Source organism: Choloepus didactylus, assembly GCF_015220235.1.
Source record: "Choloepus didactylus isolate mChoDid1 chromosome 23 unlocalized genomic scaffold, mChoDid1.pri SUPER_23_unloc4, whole genome shotgun sequence".
NCBI classification, from domain to species: Eukaryota; Metazoa; Chordata; class Mammalia; order Pilosa; family Megalonychidae; genus Choloepus; species Choloepus didactylus.
Window position 1 is genome coordinate 147,327 of NW_023637598.1, and position 8,671 is coordinate 155,997.

At 46.5% G+C, this 8,671-nt stretch overlaps 1 long non-coding RNA gene across 1 annotated transcript; it reads right to left on the reverse strand.

The window, feature by feature from the left end:
- Window positions 1-393: 393 nt before the first annotated feature.
- Window positions 394-8,429, reverse strand: LOC119525038. The gene is made up of 3 exons (XR_005214910.1): window positions 8,173-8,429; window positions 6,446-6,636; window positions 394-636 (listed from the first exon to the last, which is right to left on the reverse strand). It is a non-coding gene; the product is annotated as an uncharacterized LOC119525038 (long non-coding RNA).
- Window positions 8,430-8,671: the final 242 nt, after the last annotated feature.

Here is an 8,671-nt window from a genome sequence, read left to right on the forward strand (position 1 = left end):
ATAGTCTTCAATAGCCAATAGAGGAAAAGAATCTGTTTCTTAAGATCACTTCACTCAAGCAGCTTTAAGTTATTCTGACCATGAAAATCCCTTGTTAAAATAACTTGCTTTTGCTCTAATCTAAACAACAAAAACTTATCCTCTGCTCCCAGGAACTTTCCCAGCATTGCCTGCAGTAAGATATGAGGGATGTAACCATATGGTCTCATAATCAGGCAGGACCTTGAAAAGCAAGCCTGAAAGAGGGGAGGACCTGAAGATAACAAGGAGATGCTGACCAAATGGCTTTCTCTCTTTTATGTTTTTCCTTTCTGCTTTCTTTTGGCTTCTAGCCATTTCTTCATCTGTTTGGGGTTATCAAAGCCCAAATAATTCTTCTCACTCTGAACTGGTCTTGGAAAGCTTTTTTTTCCCCTCTAGTTCCTTGTTGATGCATCTTAAATAAACTCACCTTCTCACCAAAGAAAAGAGACTTGTTTCTCTGTTTGATGTGGGATCAGGTGGGCCTGGATATTTAGAACCATGTTTTCTGACAGTAACATCATGATTCCCCATGTGTCCCTCAGAGCAAAGCTCCTGTCAGTGAAGGCTACACCAGGGTGACAGCTCCAAAGTCTCTGTAGGGGTTACTCAGACCTGTGTGAAAGAGAAAGAATCAAGAACTCATGTGGAGGTGAGAAACTGAGCAGTCTGAGAGAGGAAAGCCTCAGGGCTCCCAGGTCTAGAAGAGAGGGAGGGTCTTGAATCTAGTCCTGTGATGGAGGCCAGGTCAGAGGGGATGTAGGTCCCAATTATCCTAAAAGGCTCCCCTGCCTGAGGCCAGTGGGGAGGGTATATGAGAGGCCTGGGTCAGCTAAGCTTCACCAGGACCAATTGGGTGTGTGTCCACCATGGCCTGGACCCCTCTCCTCCTTAAACTCCCCTCCCACTGCACAGGTAGTGACAGGCCTCAGAGACCCAGGACAGCCCCCCAGCCTGTGTCTGCCCCTTTGGCTCAGAACCAAGACAGCCACATTGCACCTTGCCCATCACCTTGCCTTGTCTATGTTTGCAGGTTCCATCCCCCAGCTTGTGCTGACTCAGTCACTCATCCTTTCTGCAAGCCTCACCTACATCCTAAGCAGTGACCTCAGTGCCAATACTGTGAACATGTACTCATACCAGCAGAAGCCAGGGAGCACTCTCTGGTTCTGTTGCTGGTGTTGAATTCCTGAAATCTTGGCCTCACTGCAAGAAAGAATTCAAGCAGACAGCAGAGATCAAGCAAGCAGGCAGAGAGTTTATTTAGTACACAAGCAAGTAAAACATGCACACATGCTTGCAGGACGAGAAGAGACCAACACCACTGGGAGGACTTCTTTTTGTACTTTTTCTATTCCTCTTGTAATTTCTCCCACACCATGGGTTGTTTGCTGGTGTTGTTTACTGTTACTTTCCTCAGAGATATCTTTCTCCTTGTGGCCTGACTGCTTTCTGGAATTTTCCCTTTGCCCATTATCCAGTCACTGCCCTAATTCTAATCCCACCTCAGTACTTCCTCTGCTGCTCACACTCTGCCCAGCAACAGGGATCTTGGGTTCTTGGTGGGGTCTCTGGATTTAAGGATGCCTTGAGCAATGCAGTGCATTTGCTCAAATCTAGGCTCCAGGTGAAGGATGAGCTCTGACTGCCAGGTGTATGCAAGTGGTGCTGATGACAGGGACAGGGACAGTTGGGGACATGGGACAGCAACACTTGCCCCATAATTTCCAACCTTATGCTACTTATACTGCAGGGGTTAATAAATTTATCCATGCCACATTACAGTACAACATATCCCCTGGACATTGTGGTTTAAAGTGTTGCCACTGTAACTCCTATGTTTACGTATAATGCCCATGGAGACTCTAAGGACTTATAACAAACAAACAACAAAAATTTATACCCATACTAAGAAACCAAATTAACAAAAGTGTAAGTGGCACCCTGCTGACAATGGTGCCAGCCAAGCCCCCTTCCAGGTTTGAGACTCACCATGGAAAGAATTCAGAGATGAGAGGGTCCAGTAGGAGTAAGTAGTAAAGTTTATTAAAGAGATAAAAAGTACACAATGAAGAGACAATATGGATGTATTTAAAGGAGAAGCAGGCATTGATTTGGAGTGGATTGGCTTGTTATATAGGGAAATCTCACAGTGATTTCCTTATCTCACCTTTGAGCACCAGGTGTCTTCTGTGTTCTAGGAGGAGAGAGCTTATCAGGACTTGTGGCCTGCCATCAGCTATCCAAAATGTGTTTTTGAGCAGGTGTTTCACAATCTTTATTATCCCTTGCTTTCTGTCATTAACTAAGAATTTTTTGGACCTATGATTTCACAGGTTTATAGTTTGGGGAAGCTTCAGAGTTTTAGGGGAAATTTTTGTCCCCTGATGTTTACAGCTGAAGTTTGCAGCTCTGCATTAATTCTCTCAAAGTGGAATAGAAGACCAGGGGCCATGGCCTTGATGCCCTATTCTAACCCACTGCAAAATAACAGGCAGAAGTGACAACAAATTTCCATCCATACAGGACCTGAAGCTGAAGGTTAACTCCATCCAGATGACAAGTCATGTGACTTAAAGATTATATATGTGTATATATATATGTGTGTGTGTGCGTGCGTGTGTGTGTGTGTGTGTGTGTGTGTGTATTTAACTTCCCTCTGACAGAGAGGAACTAAAAGTTTATTAAGGCCCTTAGGATCTGCCTTGTGCCTGCAAATTTAGAAAGTCATCTGGCAAGAAAATTTTATGTCCATCCTCCACTCCATGAGTACAAATCCACCGGAGAACAGTTTCAGGCCTCTGGGAACAAGCAATGTGGCCTGGATGTTGGACACTGTGTTCTGTGAGTGCATCAATTTAAAATAAAATACTGTTACTGGGTCAAAACTGTAAATATCAGCAGAAGCACATTGACAGATTTTTTTTTTTTTTTTTTTTTTTTGACTCCAGTTTAGCAAATTCTCTGTTTGGGTAACAGAATTCTTTTTACCCAATCAAAATAAAAATCTATGTATATCTTGTGAATTAAAAGTGGAAAGATTTATTTTTTTCTAAAGATTGTACCACTTTGGATTCCCCAAAACCCCTCCTATTCTGTATGAAATCTTTTTGTAATCTGGTCTTAATTTCAAATGAAAATATACCAGAGAATTAGGCTGGCAGGTATATAAACACAGCTTATGTTAATTTCATGGTGATATTAAGAAGAATCTTCTCATTTTAAAAAGTTTTGAACACAATGATCCTATAGTCTGCATTTGTGTTTAATTCAAAGAGGAAAGAGTTCCCAATGGACCATATCTCATTTCTGCAGATTCCCCCTTAACTGATGAGCTTGTAGAGTGAAGACACAGGAATTCATAGCTCCAGCTTAGCCAGTTGTTGAAATGATGCTTAGGTAAGGGTACATTTTAAAATATTTGCTATTTAAATTCAAATATTAGCTCCTATTTTATTTAAAACAGTTCACCATTGTTGATGCTCTCCAGGTGAACAAAAGGATTTTCCCTTTTCCCTTGTGCTCCATCTGGATATCCCCAAGAAATAACCAGGGGCAGGAGGCCTCCCAGTCAGGATTGTGTGGGGTCCCTGCCATTGTGAGAGTCACTTCCTTCACAAATGCACCCCAAAAAGTGCTATGAAACTGGAGCATTAAAGAAATGCATTTTCTTATCATGCTTTACCCAAATTGGAAGGTCTTTCCTCTGGCTGATCCTGCATTTATCCCCAAACTGCCTCAGTGCCCCCAGCTCCCTAAATGTCTGCCTTGTCCCCTGTGTCTTGTCTGCATCACTGGCCTCTCTGACTTCTCAGAAACTCGGGTCTCAGGGTGCACACCTGTTCCTCTTTCTAAGCACAGCCACATCCTATTGGCCACCAGTTCCTGAGATGTGACCTGCCTCATGCCCCTGGGCCTGTCCCCTCCTCTGCTCTCCCTGCCAACTGGTTCCATCAGAACCACACACACCCCTAGTCTGTGGCCTCTGCTCAATCACTCACAATTCTATTTTCATAGCAACTGGCCAAAATAGAAGCCCAACATCATTTCCTGTTAGCAAATCTCAAGATGCCCCAAGTCCATAAAGGACAAACTGCCAGTTCCTTTGTGGGAAAAACAGGCCACTGTCAATCCAGTCCCAGGAGACCAGGCCTGGGCTGGGCTGTCCCCACCCCCTTCACCCCCTGCAGCAATGCCCAGAATAGTGCAGCTTCCTAAATGCACAATTTATTCCATGCCTGTGGGATTTGTAAAGTCTGTGTCCTCATTGAGATGCCCTCCTGCTGACATTCCTCTGGATTTCTCCTTATCACTCAACAAAACACAAGTTAAATTTGTCCCCTTACAGAGCCCTCATTGATTGCCACAAGCACTCAAAATCTGAAGGCTTTGAAACTCTCTATACAATATTGTTGGTAATTTTCTCATTTGCAGTTATCATTTGTCCCCTCCTTTCTTCCTTCTAGATGATAAGGACAAGGATTCAATGCATATGAGAACCAGTTACTGCACAAATATGGAAATGATGTGATTAGAAGGGCAGCCCCAGCAATTTTATGTCTCAGAGGAGATTGGAGATGCACAGCCCAGCAGGGGCTGCTCAGGGCCTGTCCTTACTGAGTTTGTCCCTTAGATCCTGCAGGGAGACAGGTACTGGGTGGGAGCACATGTGCATGAGCAGCCGCTCCTCTGTCAGGCCACCCTGTGGTCTCAGGGGCTGTGTCACCATGGCCTGGACCCCTCCCCTCCTCAAGCTGCTCTCACTGCCCAGGTGGGGACAGGCCTCAGGGATGCAGGGCCCCCTCCAGCCTGGGTCAGACTCTCTGCTGCCTCCCCTAGGGCCCCTGCATCTCTTTTGGATACTATGAGCATCTGTGCCCAGCACCAGTCCCAGAAACCCAGGCTTCTCCTTCCTGGGGCCCCTGGTGAAAGGGCTGCTCAGGGCTTAGGGTCCAGGGTCCTCTGCATTCTCCCTCCCTTGATCCTCATGTGTATTGTAACATGGCCATGTGCCCATAGCTGCTCCTTCCCCTGTTACAGGAGCCCCTCAATAAGAAAGGCACTTTATTGATGTCTGTTCTCTTGAGGCAGACCCATGGTATTTGGGGACTGAAAGCCAAGAGGCAATAAGGCTGGAGCCCCCACACTCTCTCAGCATAGAGGCTGCAGTTTGATCAATGGACAACAGGGGGAGCTGTGGATCTTTCCCAGAAAATGCACAGGGGAGGCCCACCACTGTGTAATCCCCAAGGCTCCAGGGGTGGGCATTGCAGCCTTTGTTTGCTGATGGAAAGTCAGCCCTGTCCTTCTGGACTCTGGCTTGGAAGAGTCTCCTGCTAGCTGCTTTGCAGAGGTTCCATCAGGTGCTTCCACTCTGACCCCTCCTGGGGGAAAACATTGAGCTCATCCATAGGCTCCTCTTTCTAAAGTACAGGATCAGACCTCAGCCAGGGTTCAAGGTAGAGCAGAGCCCCCCAGAGGGAAATGGGTGCATAAACAGCCCATTCTCCCTGCAGCTCCCAGCATCAAAGAGAGGTCACGGCAGCAGATCCTCAGCTCAGGGCCTCAGGGGTTGTGTCCACCATGGCCTGGACCCCTCTCCTTGTCCTGCTCATGTCTAATGGCACAGGTGGGGACAGGCCTCAGGGACTCAGGGCCTCACCCCAGGCTGCAAGAGCTCACCTGGCTCACATCCCCAGCAGCTTACCCCTGACCTCTGCTCCTTCAACAATAATTGTTTTGCATTTTCCCTCTCCCAGCCTGTGCTGACTCAGCTGCCCCCTCTCTGCATCCCCAGGAACATCTGTGAGACTCACCTGTACCCTGAGCAGTGGCTTCAGTGTGGGTGACTTCTGGATATGCTGGTTCCAGCAGAAGCCAGGGAGCCCTCCCCAGTGTCTCCTGGGATTCAAGATAGACTCAGAGAAGCACCAGGATTTCCCTTGAGCCAAAGATGCCTCAAGTGTTTCAGGTGCTCTGCAAATCTCTGGGCTGCAGCCTGAGGACAAGACTATTACTGCTGTACATGGCATGGGGGCTCTAAGACTTACACAGGGTTTCAGATTCATGGGGAAGGGAGACAGTAACCTCCTCTAGATCCCTCTGCCTGGTGCAGTCACCCTATCACTGCATGTGGCCTAGTCTCCCTAAGATAGGTGACATTTATTGACACTGGTACAGCCAGCCCTTGACTTTACTGGGATGACTGGATGTGACATGCCAAGAGTCTGAGGCTCTCCCATGTTTCACTGACTTTAGACTGACATGTAGCTGAAATCATGCCCTCACTTCCACACAGGCAGAAAATCCATGGTATAAACAGGTTCCTCTCAGATACAATGAAATGTGCAAGATAAGGCCAACCCACCCAGGGCAGTCCCATAAGCTACAATCATCTGCTTGATTCTGTCAGTGTCAGGCTCACCTGGGGCTCACCCAGGGATCCAGGCCAGTGAAGATGAGATTCAGGTATGTTCAAGAGTCTTGTCTGAGCATGTCCATCACTCAATCAACTTTGGAGACAAGCACCAGGCCCAGCTTGTGTCTTCTGTTGCATCACAGGACCATGCACTGAGAAAGAGTTCTTGGATGAGTCATGATTGCATCCCCTTCTCCCTGCAAACACCACACACATGCAGCATTGAGGCAACCACCTGCCAGAAACTGCACCAGGATATTCTATGTAAAGTAAAATTCCACCAAAGGGTATAAAACAAGACCTGGATATGCTGAGTGAATATGGAAAAGATGAAAATTCTGCTAATTTAATTTATTAATATACTTAATAGATTTTAATAAATACAGATTTACTGGGGAAAGTTTACACCTTTTCAAATACCCATGTGGAAATGGTTAAGTCCAGGAATATCCTGCAAGATTTTTGTAAATTCATGAAAAATGAGGGGTACATACACCACTGGATAAAGAAATAAAATTTAAAGCAAAATTAAACAGTGTTAAGCAGTTACAGAAACAGAAATTTAATTATCAGCTCAGAAACAGACCTATGCATGCAACAGTCTCAGGAAGGATTGTTCAAATGAAAAATCACTTCTCCCTCTTGACTCCCCTCCTCCTTTCTTCTTGGAGCCCTCACCATGTCCCATGAATACCCAGTTCACTCTCTCCCTCAAGTATCTCTCAAACACAACATCATCTCCAAGGTTTTGCCATCCATGGACCTCCCTTGACTTTTGATGAGTTTGAAGCTCCTAAAATCCTTTGTCTTCCAGAAGGCCACTCCCTCCTTCTCTCCCATGGGGAGGTGCCCACCCACTCATCCAAGCAGGGCAAGTTGAAGGGCACCCTCTCTGAGGAACCTTCTCTAAATGCCCCAAATATTAGAGTTTTTAAGACCACAGTCTTCTCTCCCAGCACTTTCCATATTCCCTGTATTATTTATTTCATCTTGGCTTTTCCCTCATAATTCTGTCATAAAAACAGTAAGTAAGCTAACAGCAATATTGGTTCTGAGCTCAGTGCTTGGCACACAGATATCCTGGTCAAAACATGTGGAAATACAGTGAAAATATGGAATGGCAGAAAGACCCAATACTGTAGAGTCTGATGTTTTCCATGTGACCAGCAGGCGCTCCCTGTAGAAGCTGCTCCCAGATGCTTGAGTGTCCCACTGACTCCAAATCTGGTTGGACCTGAGCTCTCTGATGATGAATCAACAGCTGTGGTCTCTGGAAGATTCTCCTGCCTTCAGCCTTGGGGATATTCCCATTAGTGGCTACTTCCACCCAGGCTCCCCACAAGGAGCAACCTCAGAGCATCCCTGCTCCTTACATGCCTCTGTCCACAGGCCCCAGCTCAGGAAGGAGATGGGGACACACACAGGAAAGAACATGTTAGCATGACTAGCCCCTGCTCCCCAAGTCCAGTTTGGAGATTTAAAAAGGCCCTGAGCAGCCCACTTGTAGACCTGGGGCCTCAGGGGTGTGTCTCCCATGGCCTGGACTCCTCTTCTCCTGCTCCTCTCCCACTGCACAGGTAGGGACAGGCTTCAGGGTTTAATTCAGATCTCTGTAGCTGAACCTGGCCTCTGTCCCTCACCCATATGTGTTTGTCTGCAGGTTCCCTCTCCCAGCCTGTGCTGCCTCCTCCACCCTCCCTTTCTTCATCCCCCAGTACTCCCACCAGACTCACCTGCACTCTGAAAAGTGGCAACAACATTGCAGGAGAAAGTATATTCTGGTATCATCAGAAGTCAGGGAGCTTTCCAGTTTTCCTGTTGTATTACTCAGGCTCAAACAAGCAGTTGGGATCAGGGTTTTCTAGTTGCTTCTCTAGATCAAAAGAGGCATCAACTAATACAGCACATTTGTTCATATCTGAGCTCCAGCCTGAAGATGAGGCTGATGATCACTGCCATGTGTGGGAGGACAGCTCCAGAGCTCACACAGGGCTCAGGACCAGGGGGAAGTGAGACACAAACCCCTCTGCTCCCCTGAATAAGCCTCCTCCCTTTGTGACTGAAAAAAATAAGATATAATAATAGAAAAAGGAAGGGATTTGAAGACACCACTGAGACCTGTTCAGAAAACATGAGCAATCTAAATGGTTCAATTCTTTGCACCAGGACACTTGTAAGGGAAAAAAAGAAATCAATGATTGTCCTTTTGGAGTTGCAATATTCAGTCTAATT